The 10412-nt window shown below is 45.0% G+C and overlaps 2 long non-coding RNA genes across 2 annotated transcripts; both read right to left on the bottom strand.

Annotated features, from left to right (window-relative positions):
• Positions 1-870: 870 nt before the first annotated feature.
• LOC146681410 (uncharacterized) lies at positions 871-3393 on the bottom strand. The gene is made up of 3 exons (XR_014918025.1): positions 3319-3393; positions 2142-2230; positions 871-1997 (listed from the first exon to the last, which is right to left on the bottom strand). It is a non-coding gene; the product is annotated as an uncharacterized LOC146681410 (long non-coding RNA).
• A 3030-nt stretch (positions 3394-6423) lies between these two features.
• LOC146681409 (uncharacterized) lies at positions 6424-6811 on the bottom strand. The gene is made up of 2 exons (XR_014917820.1): positions 6686-6811; positions 6424-6603 (listed from the first exon to the last, which is right to left on the bottom strand). It is a non-coding gene; the product is annotated as an uncharacterized LOC146681409 (long non-coding RNA).
• Between the last annotated feature and the right edge of the window lie 3601 nt (positions 6812-10412).

The raw sequence follows: 10412 nt of genomic DNA, 5'->3' as shown, positions 1-10412 counted from the left end.
ATGTCAAGTGAGAATAGAAACAATCCATGTAAAATGCAATACTTACCTGTTGGTTTGTTGAAAGATGCGTATAATGGAGGCAACCGTTGACCGCCTCAAATTGGGCTGCACTCTTTCACCAGCCTCTCTTAGTGAAAGACCATGGTTGATTACATGGTCAATGATAGTGGCACGAATTTCATCACTGACTACTGTTCTTGCAGCCCTTGGAATGCCACCATCACGCATTCTTACACCTCTACCTTGCCCTCTCCTTGGGCCTGCTCTTCTCCCTGGGCCCCTTGCTCTTACTCTTCCTCGACCAGACATTACAGTGTTGTCTTTTTTTTGTTTCCAAAAACATCACTCCTCAAGGTCTTGCCTTATAAACCCCACTGAGTCTAAGCCAGAATGGAAGAAGCTGTGGTTGGCCCAATTTACCCAACATAAATAAGCTGTGTCTCAATTATTCAGTTGTTTGTTTATTATCAGCTGAGATATATTTTTGATATTGATATTGTTTTTGTACTGATATCATTGCAGAAGCAGAGGCTTTTATACTGTATCTAAGGTTTGGAATATTGTTTTTGCTATTGTGGGATGTTGTGTGTTAACATTCGTAGATACTACAAAAACAGTCCATAATTTTGTTGGGAGGTATAGCTTGTCTGTTAAGAAAATGTAAGCATTGTGGAAATGTGTTCACTGACTGCATATTGGGTGAACACGACATGAAATGTGTGAATGGTATGGCCACAACAGACCGATGCTGTGCTAATTGTGTTTAGAGTTTTGCAAATGTGACAACTGTTTGGACAAACGCTTGTTAGCGACTGAAAAAAACTGTAACTAAATATCATAATGTTGATCTAACTAACATATTGACTTAAATTGACAACACTAAATAAAATCTACTCAACCAAAACAAGCCCTACTTACTCTATAAAATAAGATGTTGCATTTACTCCACCCAGTTATGTCAACCGGTTCCACACAACTGGGTTAGTGAAATCTAAAATGTATGACACATTTAATTTGAACAACAAATTTTAAGTACATCTGATAAATTGACTAACCCTAAACGAGCTCTACTGAAACTATAGGATTAAATTACTTACTCTATTTAAAGTAAATTGAATAAATCAAACACAATTTTATTCAGTTAACCCAACTTTAATAACACTTGGTGTAAAATGTGCTGAAGCAAACTTTGAGCTGTTCAAAATTCTAGATCAATGCCTTTTTCCTAAACAAAAATATCTTCACATATATGCAAGTGCATATTAAGTACAGGAAGACATAATGCAGAATGTTAAAATCAAGTTATTAAAACTGGAAAGTGTTGTGATTCCAACATTTTTAACATTAACATGACTTAATTTAAACTTGCTTCGGGTACAATGGAAAACTCACAATACAGTCCTATAAACAACAAGTAGAAATGACTTTAGTGGCATTTTTGTCCATATTTAAAAAACCTTTTTTTTCCCCAAAACTTAAAATGAAGTCCAAACTTAGGAGCAGTCTTGTTCAATGTAGCTGGATGGTGGTAAAAGTTCAACATGAACAAAGCATGCCAAAAAGTATGAGGCCTTGCAGAAGTTCTTGCGGAATTCAAACTGAACAGTTTATAAAGTGCAAGGAGATGGGTTTGAGAATCTTGTAACCAGTTCAGTGTCCTCTATAGTTCAGTGCAGGCTGTTTCACTCAAGCAGTTTGTTTTTCAGAACTTGCACATTCATGGATAGGTTGTTCCCATCCAACTCCATCAGCACCTTCTGAAGAAATTCAAATATGTATTTCAGGTGCTTTGGGTACCTCAGATTTAGACTGTAGATTAGTCCAAGCAGGAGGGCACACCCCTTTGCCACATCACTAAGAGCTTTCAGCACAGTGTATCCTTCTATGATGACACCAATGTCCTCAGGTGTATCTGCAGAGTCTGCTCCTTCATGTTTGACAACACAGACTCCTAAAGTCAGCTGCTCCGTTTCTCTTCTTGCACTAAGATCCATATCCTTAAAATGAAAACAAAGGGGGGAAAAAGTTACTTGCATATAGATACATATGAACAAATGAGCCCACCTTCAATTTACTATCCCAAATTAAAAAAAACCAAACAAACAAACAAACAAACTGATCTTTCCCCTTTTCTAACTTACCAAGAATTCCTTGAACAGGTCATTTGGCTTTTTATTTAAGTAGACACAGTTTTTAGGACGCATTCCCGTCGAACATCAATGCTGATATTCTGGTGGAGATAAGAACTCAATGTGAGACAAGATTTTGGTTCTTTTCCACCTCTTCCCAAACCAAAGTCAAAAATATTAACAGATGAGTGATTAGCGATGAGTAATTAAACAATGTTTGACAACTCACATTAGTGACATTCAGTGAGGTTAATGATTGGTTAGGCACTGATTCTTCTGAGTCAGATCAACAAATATATGAACACAAAACTAGAAGCTTTTCATTTTTGACAATACATGAAAGCTTTCACTTTTGCTTTAATCAATTCTAGACTGTTCAACAATATAATTATTAATTGTACCCCTAAAAATGTTAAAATGAAATAGAAGATTAGAACTCGGCAATATGGATTCAAAATCCTATCACAATATTTTCTGGTATTTATTACGATAACAAGAGTTACAATAAAAGATAACAGTAACCACAATCACATCTGAGCCACTTTTGTTGCATCTACTGACAGACAGAACTAGCTGACCAACATAAAATGAAGGGGGAACACACAAATTGTCACTTTGATAATCAATGGAACTGATACAAGGAGTTAAATGCATTACATATAGCTGTATTACACATAATGCTGCATTTTAATGACACAAGATAAATGCATGTCTTACACTTTAATCACTGATATTAACACTAAACCAGATATCAACACGGGGTAGAATTCCTTCAAACAATGTAGCAACTTATTTGATGCATGTTTCTAAAATACACTATACATATATTTCATTCTTCAAACGGATCGGATCGCTGGCGCTCCTGGTGCTCATTACTGACACCAGGGAGCATGCGCGGTAGATGTTGGGAGTAATTTTAAAGCTGCAGTTCTTAGTAGGCAAGTTGCAGCTTAACATGAATCGTAAAACATTTTGGGAAATTACACCGAAGTGGGCCCAATAATATTTGTTAAATGCCTGACTAATAACACCTACACTAATAACATACAAGCTAGAATGCTAAAAAAAAAAAATTACCAGACATCATTTGTTTTAAAATAAAACATACAGAAGTACTCCCGAAAATGTCGGATGTTTATCATTTAGTACACATTAACCAAATATGTCATCCTTAAATGGTTGTACTTACCGAATAATCCTCAAATGGCAATGGATTTTATCCAGGCTTCTGAGCATGATGCAAGTTTCGGTTGAAAATGGCAGTTGTTCAAACTTCCACACTGCACATGTGCAAACTGAGAAGTATGGAGAGCCTGTTAGGACAATCCTCTTCAAATTAATGTGCTGTTCATTTTAAATGAACTTTTTACGTTGAATTTAATGTACTGCATTTTGTTGTATTGAAATATTGTGTTATTAATTAAAATCAAAACAATATCCTTGTGTTTAGAGTTAAAAATCAATTGTGACATTAATTTTAACATAAAACGTTTACATAATGCTAGCAACATCAATGTATCATTTCTTAGAGTGTAAAAAACACTAACAACATGTAGCATTACACAGTGTTTTCTTGTGTAAAACAAGGACACATCTCTGTTTATAATTTCAATATATGTTACTGGAATGAATCAGACATCATGCAGAATTCGTTAATATTTGTTTATGTATTTTTATTTTTTTGCACTAAGTAATCCCAAAATACAAGAATTTGTATACACACCATCCACTGATACACATACAATAGTAATGCTAATCTACTCGGTCTTCTCCATTTGGCCACAGGTTCTCATCCACATCACATCTTATGTCATCTAGGGCGATACACCTAGGAAAGAATCTTCTGGCATGCCAGAATTGAAGGAGTTGAAAAATTGAAGGAGTAACACCTGTGTAGATGTTCATCTACAATGAGAATAAGCTGTGGCTGGTTAAACTGCATTTTTAGATTTAAAATATGTTTCACTAAAATATTGCTGTTGGATTTTGCTGTCTTATTCAGTTTTGCATTGTGTTATTGTTTTGGCCATAAGTTTAACAGTTTTGAAAACAGTATGTAAGCACATGCAAAATGTCCTGTCCGTACAAAGCTTTTTGGCAGTTGTTGTGTCTGAGTGAGAAGATAATTCATGAAATTTGAGAGATGTAGTCATTGAATGCATTTTGTGCCAAAACAATGATAACTGGTCCTCAGTTTAGCCCACATAGACTTCTGTTGTGCTCACTGTGTGAGGAGTTTTGCAAACGTGACCTAAGTATTGAGAAATGTGTCCTAGCGTCTGTAAAAAACTGTAAACGCAGTTTTCCACTCATCCCCCTCCCTGATTCTGACTAGGTGACCCCATGGAGGGGCTCAAAAGCGGAGCTGATGAGTGGTAACGGGTATTTGTTTTTAACTGTGATGTCATTAAGGGGCCGAAAGTCGATGCATGGACGGAGTGTGCCATCTTTCTTACCCACGAAGAAGAAGCCAGCACCCACGGGGGAAGTTGATGGTCTGATGAGTCCAGCCGCCAGTGAGTCTCTGATGTATTTTTCCATGGCAGCCCGTTCAGGGCGTGACAAGTTGTAGAGGCGGCTGGAAGGTAACGTGGAGCCGGAAAACAAGGTAATGGCACAATCGTAAGGGCGATGGGGTGGTAGGGACAGTGCCTTATCTTTGTTAAAAACTTCTGATATGTCATGATATTCGGGGGGAACCGCAGAGAGGTCAGGGGTGCAGTTCTCCTTGCTAGAGGGCTCGGTGGCCCCTGGTGGGGCAGCTGAGACGAGACAATATGGGCTCCAACTCACGACCCTCTGTCCCACCCAATCCAGGTGAGGATTATGATGCCTTAGCCATGGGAAACCTAAAATTATGGGCGTGTCAGGGGACTGTGAGGTGTAAAAGATCAGTGTTTCTCTGTGGTTGCCGGAAGTGATCAAGGCAACCGGTGCAGTGCGATGAGTGATGTAAGAAAAGACCTGATCGTTTAATGCCCTAACTGGGATAGACGGATTTAACTCAAAAAGAGGGATCTGAAGCTGTTCAGCAAATCCCCTGTCGATCAAACTCCGCTCGGCCCCTGAATCAACCAGCGCTGATGAGACGTGGGCTCCCTGACCGAGTAAGAGTGTCACAGAAAGCAAAAATCGGGGCTTGGCGTTAACCCTGGTACCGCCCACCCGTACCCCCGGACCTACCGGCGGGCGGTCTCTTTTCCCTTCTTAGGGCAGGAAGAAATCAAATGCTCACCGGAGCCACAATAAAAGCAAGAGTGTGAATGGCGGCGCCTCTCTCTCTCCTCTACCGTCAACTGGTAACGCCCGATCTGCATGGGTTCCGGTTCCGGTTCACCACTCCCTGTGCCAGCAATGGGATTGGACGGCTGAACCGGAAGCAGTGGCGGGGGAGAAACGACCGGGGATGACTGCCGCAAGGACCTGTAGTCCCTCTCCCACTCTCGCTCCCGCAACCTGCTGTCAATGCGAAGTGTGAGGGAAACCAGCTCCTCAAAATTAGCGGGCTCATCCCGGGAGGCCAGGTGGTCCTTCATCTCTTCGTTGAGAGAGTGCAAATACACCCCATGCAGAGCCCGATCAGACCAGCCCGCCTCGGCGGCGGCGATGTGGAAATCGATTAGGAAGTCCGCAATGCTCCGCTGTCCCTGACGAAGATGCAACAGCCTCCGCGCCGAACTGCATTCAGAGGTCGGGTGAGCGAAAGTTTTCTTAAACTCACTCAGAAAGTCATTGTAATGACAAGTCGGTAACGGATGTCTAGCTAGATAAGCCTCCGCCCATGTAAGGGCGCGATCGCGCAGTTTCCCGACTAAATAAGAAATCCGCACGGTATCAGAAACAAACGAGCGGGGTGAGCGACCGAATGGTAGCTCGCACTGAAGGAGGAAACCGCTACATCCCCCCCGGCCGCCAGAAAAGGGTTCCGGCTCCGGGGAGGCGGCATCGCGGAACATCGGCGTCTGCAGAGGCTCAGAATCCGCAGCGGGCTGAGGCGGCGGCGCGGGTACCGGTGCCGACGTACCGGGAACGGGTTCGGGTTCAGGGGCAGTGGCTGACTGAAGGGTCTGAACCGCGGACTGCATCTTCTCCTGCTCGTCAGTGAGTGAGTTAACCTTCGCCAGGAGAAACTGGAGCGCTTCCTCGTGAGTACCAAGAATGGCACCCTGTTTCGAGACGGCAGTCCGGATTTGATCCGCTGAGTCCATATACTGGCCAGATTATACTGTCATGGCGCAGTGGCCCGTGGAAATGGGATGGACTCAAGTGCAGATTCAAAACCGGAGGCCAGGGGTGAGGTGTAACGAAAAGAGATTTTATTTTACAATGCTCAGAGGCTAACAGAAAGTGCAGACTAGAATCAATGAACATAAACTAGATGTCTGAAGCGAGAGAAAATACTGTGATGATAACTAGATGGCAGGGATAACTGGGTGCAGGTACTGGGCAGGGGAAACTGTGGCGGGCCAGGGCACTGAAACAGAGGAGAGAGCAGTCAGGGGAATCCTACAGGGGGTTGCGAGTGAATCTAAGGATAGTACACAGAGCTGTCTTACAAGCTTGCAGGTGGGGGTTGCGTGGAGGGGGGAGGCAGGAGAGGTCCAGGTGGGTGCTGTATGCAATGCAGGGAGGCAGGCAGGAGAGAATGGCAGTTCCAAAACGGAGAGGGATTACCGGCGGCAGCAAACTGGTGTCCAGGAGAGCTTGGTAGGTGGGTTTCAGAGGCTGACGAGAAAAACAGAGATACGGTTAATACACACGATGAGTCACCAAGGAACGGACATGAGGCCGAGAACTGACTAAAGTTGGCAGATAATCTGGCGAAGACCAGTTGAGTGCGCCGGTCATAAATACTGCTGGTACGATTGCCATCAGGTGAGGAACAACAAAGACTCCACCCAGTGGGGAGGAGCCAATGCTGTGGAAAACCACCCAGACCACGACACTACCAAACCGAAGCCAGTACAAAGTCATACGCAGTGAGAATAGCTAGAACTGTGGTGGTGGAACCGGGGCAAGAGTATATGGTGAAAGGCAATGTGCATCCTGGTGCAGCAGCTCGAGGTGACATGATGCTTAGTCCCACCAAAGGTTTTGTTGAGAAGCACAAAGTACGATAGCGATAAGCCAGAGTCCTAGTCAACGCACAGCCTTCTAAAGCTGTCCCACTTCGCCTTTTTAACCTCGGCAATAAAGCAGTAACAATTAAGGCAGGATCCATTGCCGGGCTCCTCCAGCCAGCTGAGGCCGTGGAACCCTCCACAGTCTCCCCAGCTGCAGACTCTCTGACCAGCCCTCCTGTGGTTCCTCTGCACCTGCAGGAGCTCTATGCCCAGAGCTCCACAGACCTCAATGACTATGAACAGCTCCAACTGAAACGCTTGCTTTGCACTTATGGACATGTGTTTTCTACAGGGCCTGCTGACCTGGGCCGAACCAGCCTTGTGCAGCATGACATCATAACCGGTCCTGGTGCCCCAGTCAAACAAAATCCACGAAGAATGGCAGGGGAAAAGCAGCAAAATGCTGATCAGCAGATCTACGACAGTCTACAGAGCGGTCTCGCCCAACGCAGCTGCAGCAGCTGGCCTCGCCCATCGTTATGGTGCGTAAGAAAGATGGGACATACCGTCTCTGCATTGACTACAGGGCTCTCAGCGACCGCACCATAACAGACGCCTACCCGCTGCCCCGCATCCAGGACACGCTGGACACACTCTCAACTGCCAGATGGTTCAGCACATTAGACCTCGAATCAGGCTACTGGCAGGTTGAGCTGACGCCTAGAGCACGCAGGGCTGCTGCTTTCTGCACTAGGACAGGCCTCTTTGAGTGGAACGTCATGCCATTTGGACTATGCAATGCCCCGGCAACGTTCCAGCGGCTGATGGACCGCCTCCTGGCTCTCATACAGTGGGAGACCTGCCTGGTCTACTTGGACAACATCATCGTGCTGGCTAAGGACGTGTCGGGGATGCTGCAACGGCTTGGCTAGGTATTCTATAGACTTCAACAAGCTAACTTGAAACTGAAACCTGCCAAATGCTGCCTCTTTCGCCGCGAAGTTGCTTATCTTGGCCATGTGGTATCCGAGCATGGTGTGGCTACCGACCCCAGCAAAGTTCAAAAAGTTCAGATGTGGCCCACACCTACGTCCATCCAGGAGGTCAGACGCTTCATCGGCCTGGCCTCATATTATCGCCGGTTCGTGAAAGATTTTGCCTCTATAGCCGAACCCCTGCACAACCTGACCAAGAGGAATGCACATTTTCAGTGGCATGCTGAGCACCAAGCAGCTTTCGACAAGCTGAAGTGTCGACTCACCTCTGCCCCTGTTCTTGGCTATCCACTTGACCATGGAGAAATGACACTAGACATTTTCGCCAGTACCTCCTTGGACGGCCTTTCGAAGTGCGCACAGACCACAGCAGCCTGCGGTGGCTAACAAAAATGAAAGAGCCAGAGGGACAGTTAGCTCGATGGCTCGAGAAGCTTGCCGAGTACAACTTTGAGATCATCCACCGTCCAGGTCGAGTGCACACCAATGCTGATAGCCTCTCCAGAAGACCCTGTCGCCAATCCTGTCCATGCAGAGTGCAGGACCCCCCCCCCCCCCCCCAAGCATCTCGGGGGGACCAGTCATCAGGCAGTCCAATGCGAGTTGGACTCTGACACCAGCTCCCTGTTGCTGAGTCCGGTGAGGGTGGAGGGGCAACCGGCTACTACAGCGGTGTGTCTAGTGGGGGTAAGTCATAACACCACCACACCAGAAACAAAGACTTTAGACCAAACTGCTCTTACAAAGTCAGACATTTTATGTCAAAACACTCCTACCAACACAGACATCTCAGAACAGACAATTCACACTAGAACAGACATATCACACCAGAACATGTCCACTAATACACACACTGTAAAGCTGACTGAGAGAGTATATGTGGCTAAAACCCTTGATACTGCTTCTCTGTTTCATGGCTGGACCATGGGGGAGCTGAGCCAAGCCCAGGACGCTGATGCAGACATTGCACCCATACGCGCCTGGATGGAGGCCAGCAGTGAGCGCCCCCCATGGACTATCCGATTGTTCAGTCTGACGTCACTAGCCGTGTCTGGGTCTAAACTCCGCTGCAGGTCCATATATCAAACGATCACTATGGCATTACTGAGAGTTGAAAAACTATCTAAAGTCTTTCATCTTTAATAAAATGATCAGCGTTCTGCTCTACCAGGTGTAACACTTGAGTTTAACATCCAGGCATCCATGAAAACGGAATTTATGACATTTAATGGAGTTAGAAGTTAGCAGGGAGTTAGCTCGCTAGCTTCTATCAAAATACAATATAGCATGTCCTGACTGCGGGGTTTTGGAAACAAATTAAAACGTACAGCTCTGCTATAACTTCCAGCATAAATGAAGACAGAAAACTAAAAAGCAGTGACGTTTGTAGGGTTACTGAAGTTGGGCTAGCTGGTATATAATGATGTGCTACGTGACCGTTAGCGACACAGCTATGTTAGCATAATATAAACAAGCTAACTTTTTTTCCACTCGATAAAAGTTAACGTGAGTGTTCTCGGTGGTCAGGAACAAATGTAATCGCATGGCAGGATGCTGTAAAAGGATCAAACTTCAGCCGGGAGAACAACTGAGATAATCCATCCACAATACGAGGTTAGTCATTCATATACTGCTGCATGGGCTGGGCTGTAGTTACATCCTAAGGTTTTAAAAACTGAGCTTAAATAAATGATTAGCGGTAATAAAAGCCGAGGGAGGTCAACAGTGATCACTGACTGCTTTTTGAGATCAAATAGAAGAAAATACATAACATTAAACATGTTAACAACACAAAAGCCATATTAAACGCAGACTACTTTAGACCCGGAAGTAGGATTCGTCGCGTCATCACTGAACAACTGGATTGTTTCACCATGCAGCCCAGCCACTAAGACATACTGGGCTCAATGGACAACATCTCTACTTCAGAGATGCCGTTCTGGTCCGTCGCTTCTACTGCCTTGACGAGACCCAGTTCTATCCTCAAATCGTACTGCCACGCAAGCTACAACCAGAAGTGATGGGCCAGATGCACGAAGGGCCAGTAGGTGGACATTTTGGAGTTGAGAGGACTGTGGCCAGACTACGAACCCGATTCTATTGGTATCACATAACGGAAGACGTCGCCCTTCGGTGCCGTACTTGTACCAGCTGTGCATCCAGGGCCCGACCCCAGAAGACACCACAAGCTCTGATGGGAACTGTCCGGGTAGGAGCCCCAATGG

Source organism: Copadichromis virginalis, linkage group LG23, assembly GCF_057382275.1.
Source record: "Copadichromis virginalis isolate Kocher_CV1m ecotype Utaka linkage group LG23, C_Virginalis_male_GT1.1, whole genome shotgun sequence".
Classification (NCBI taxonomy): Eukaryota; Metazoa; Chordata; class Actinopteri; order Cichliformes; family Cichlidae; genus Copadichromis; species Copadichromis virginalis.
This window is presented reverse-complemented; position numbering and strand designations above follow the sequence as displayed.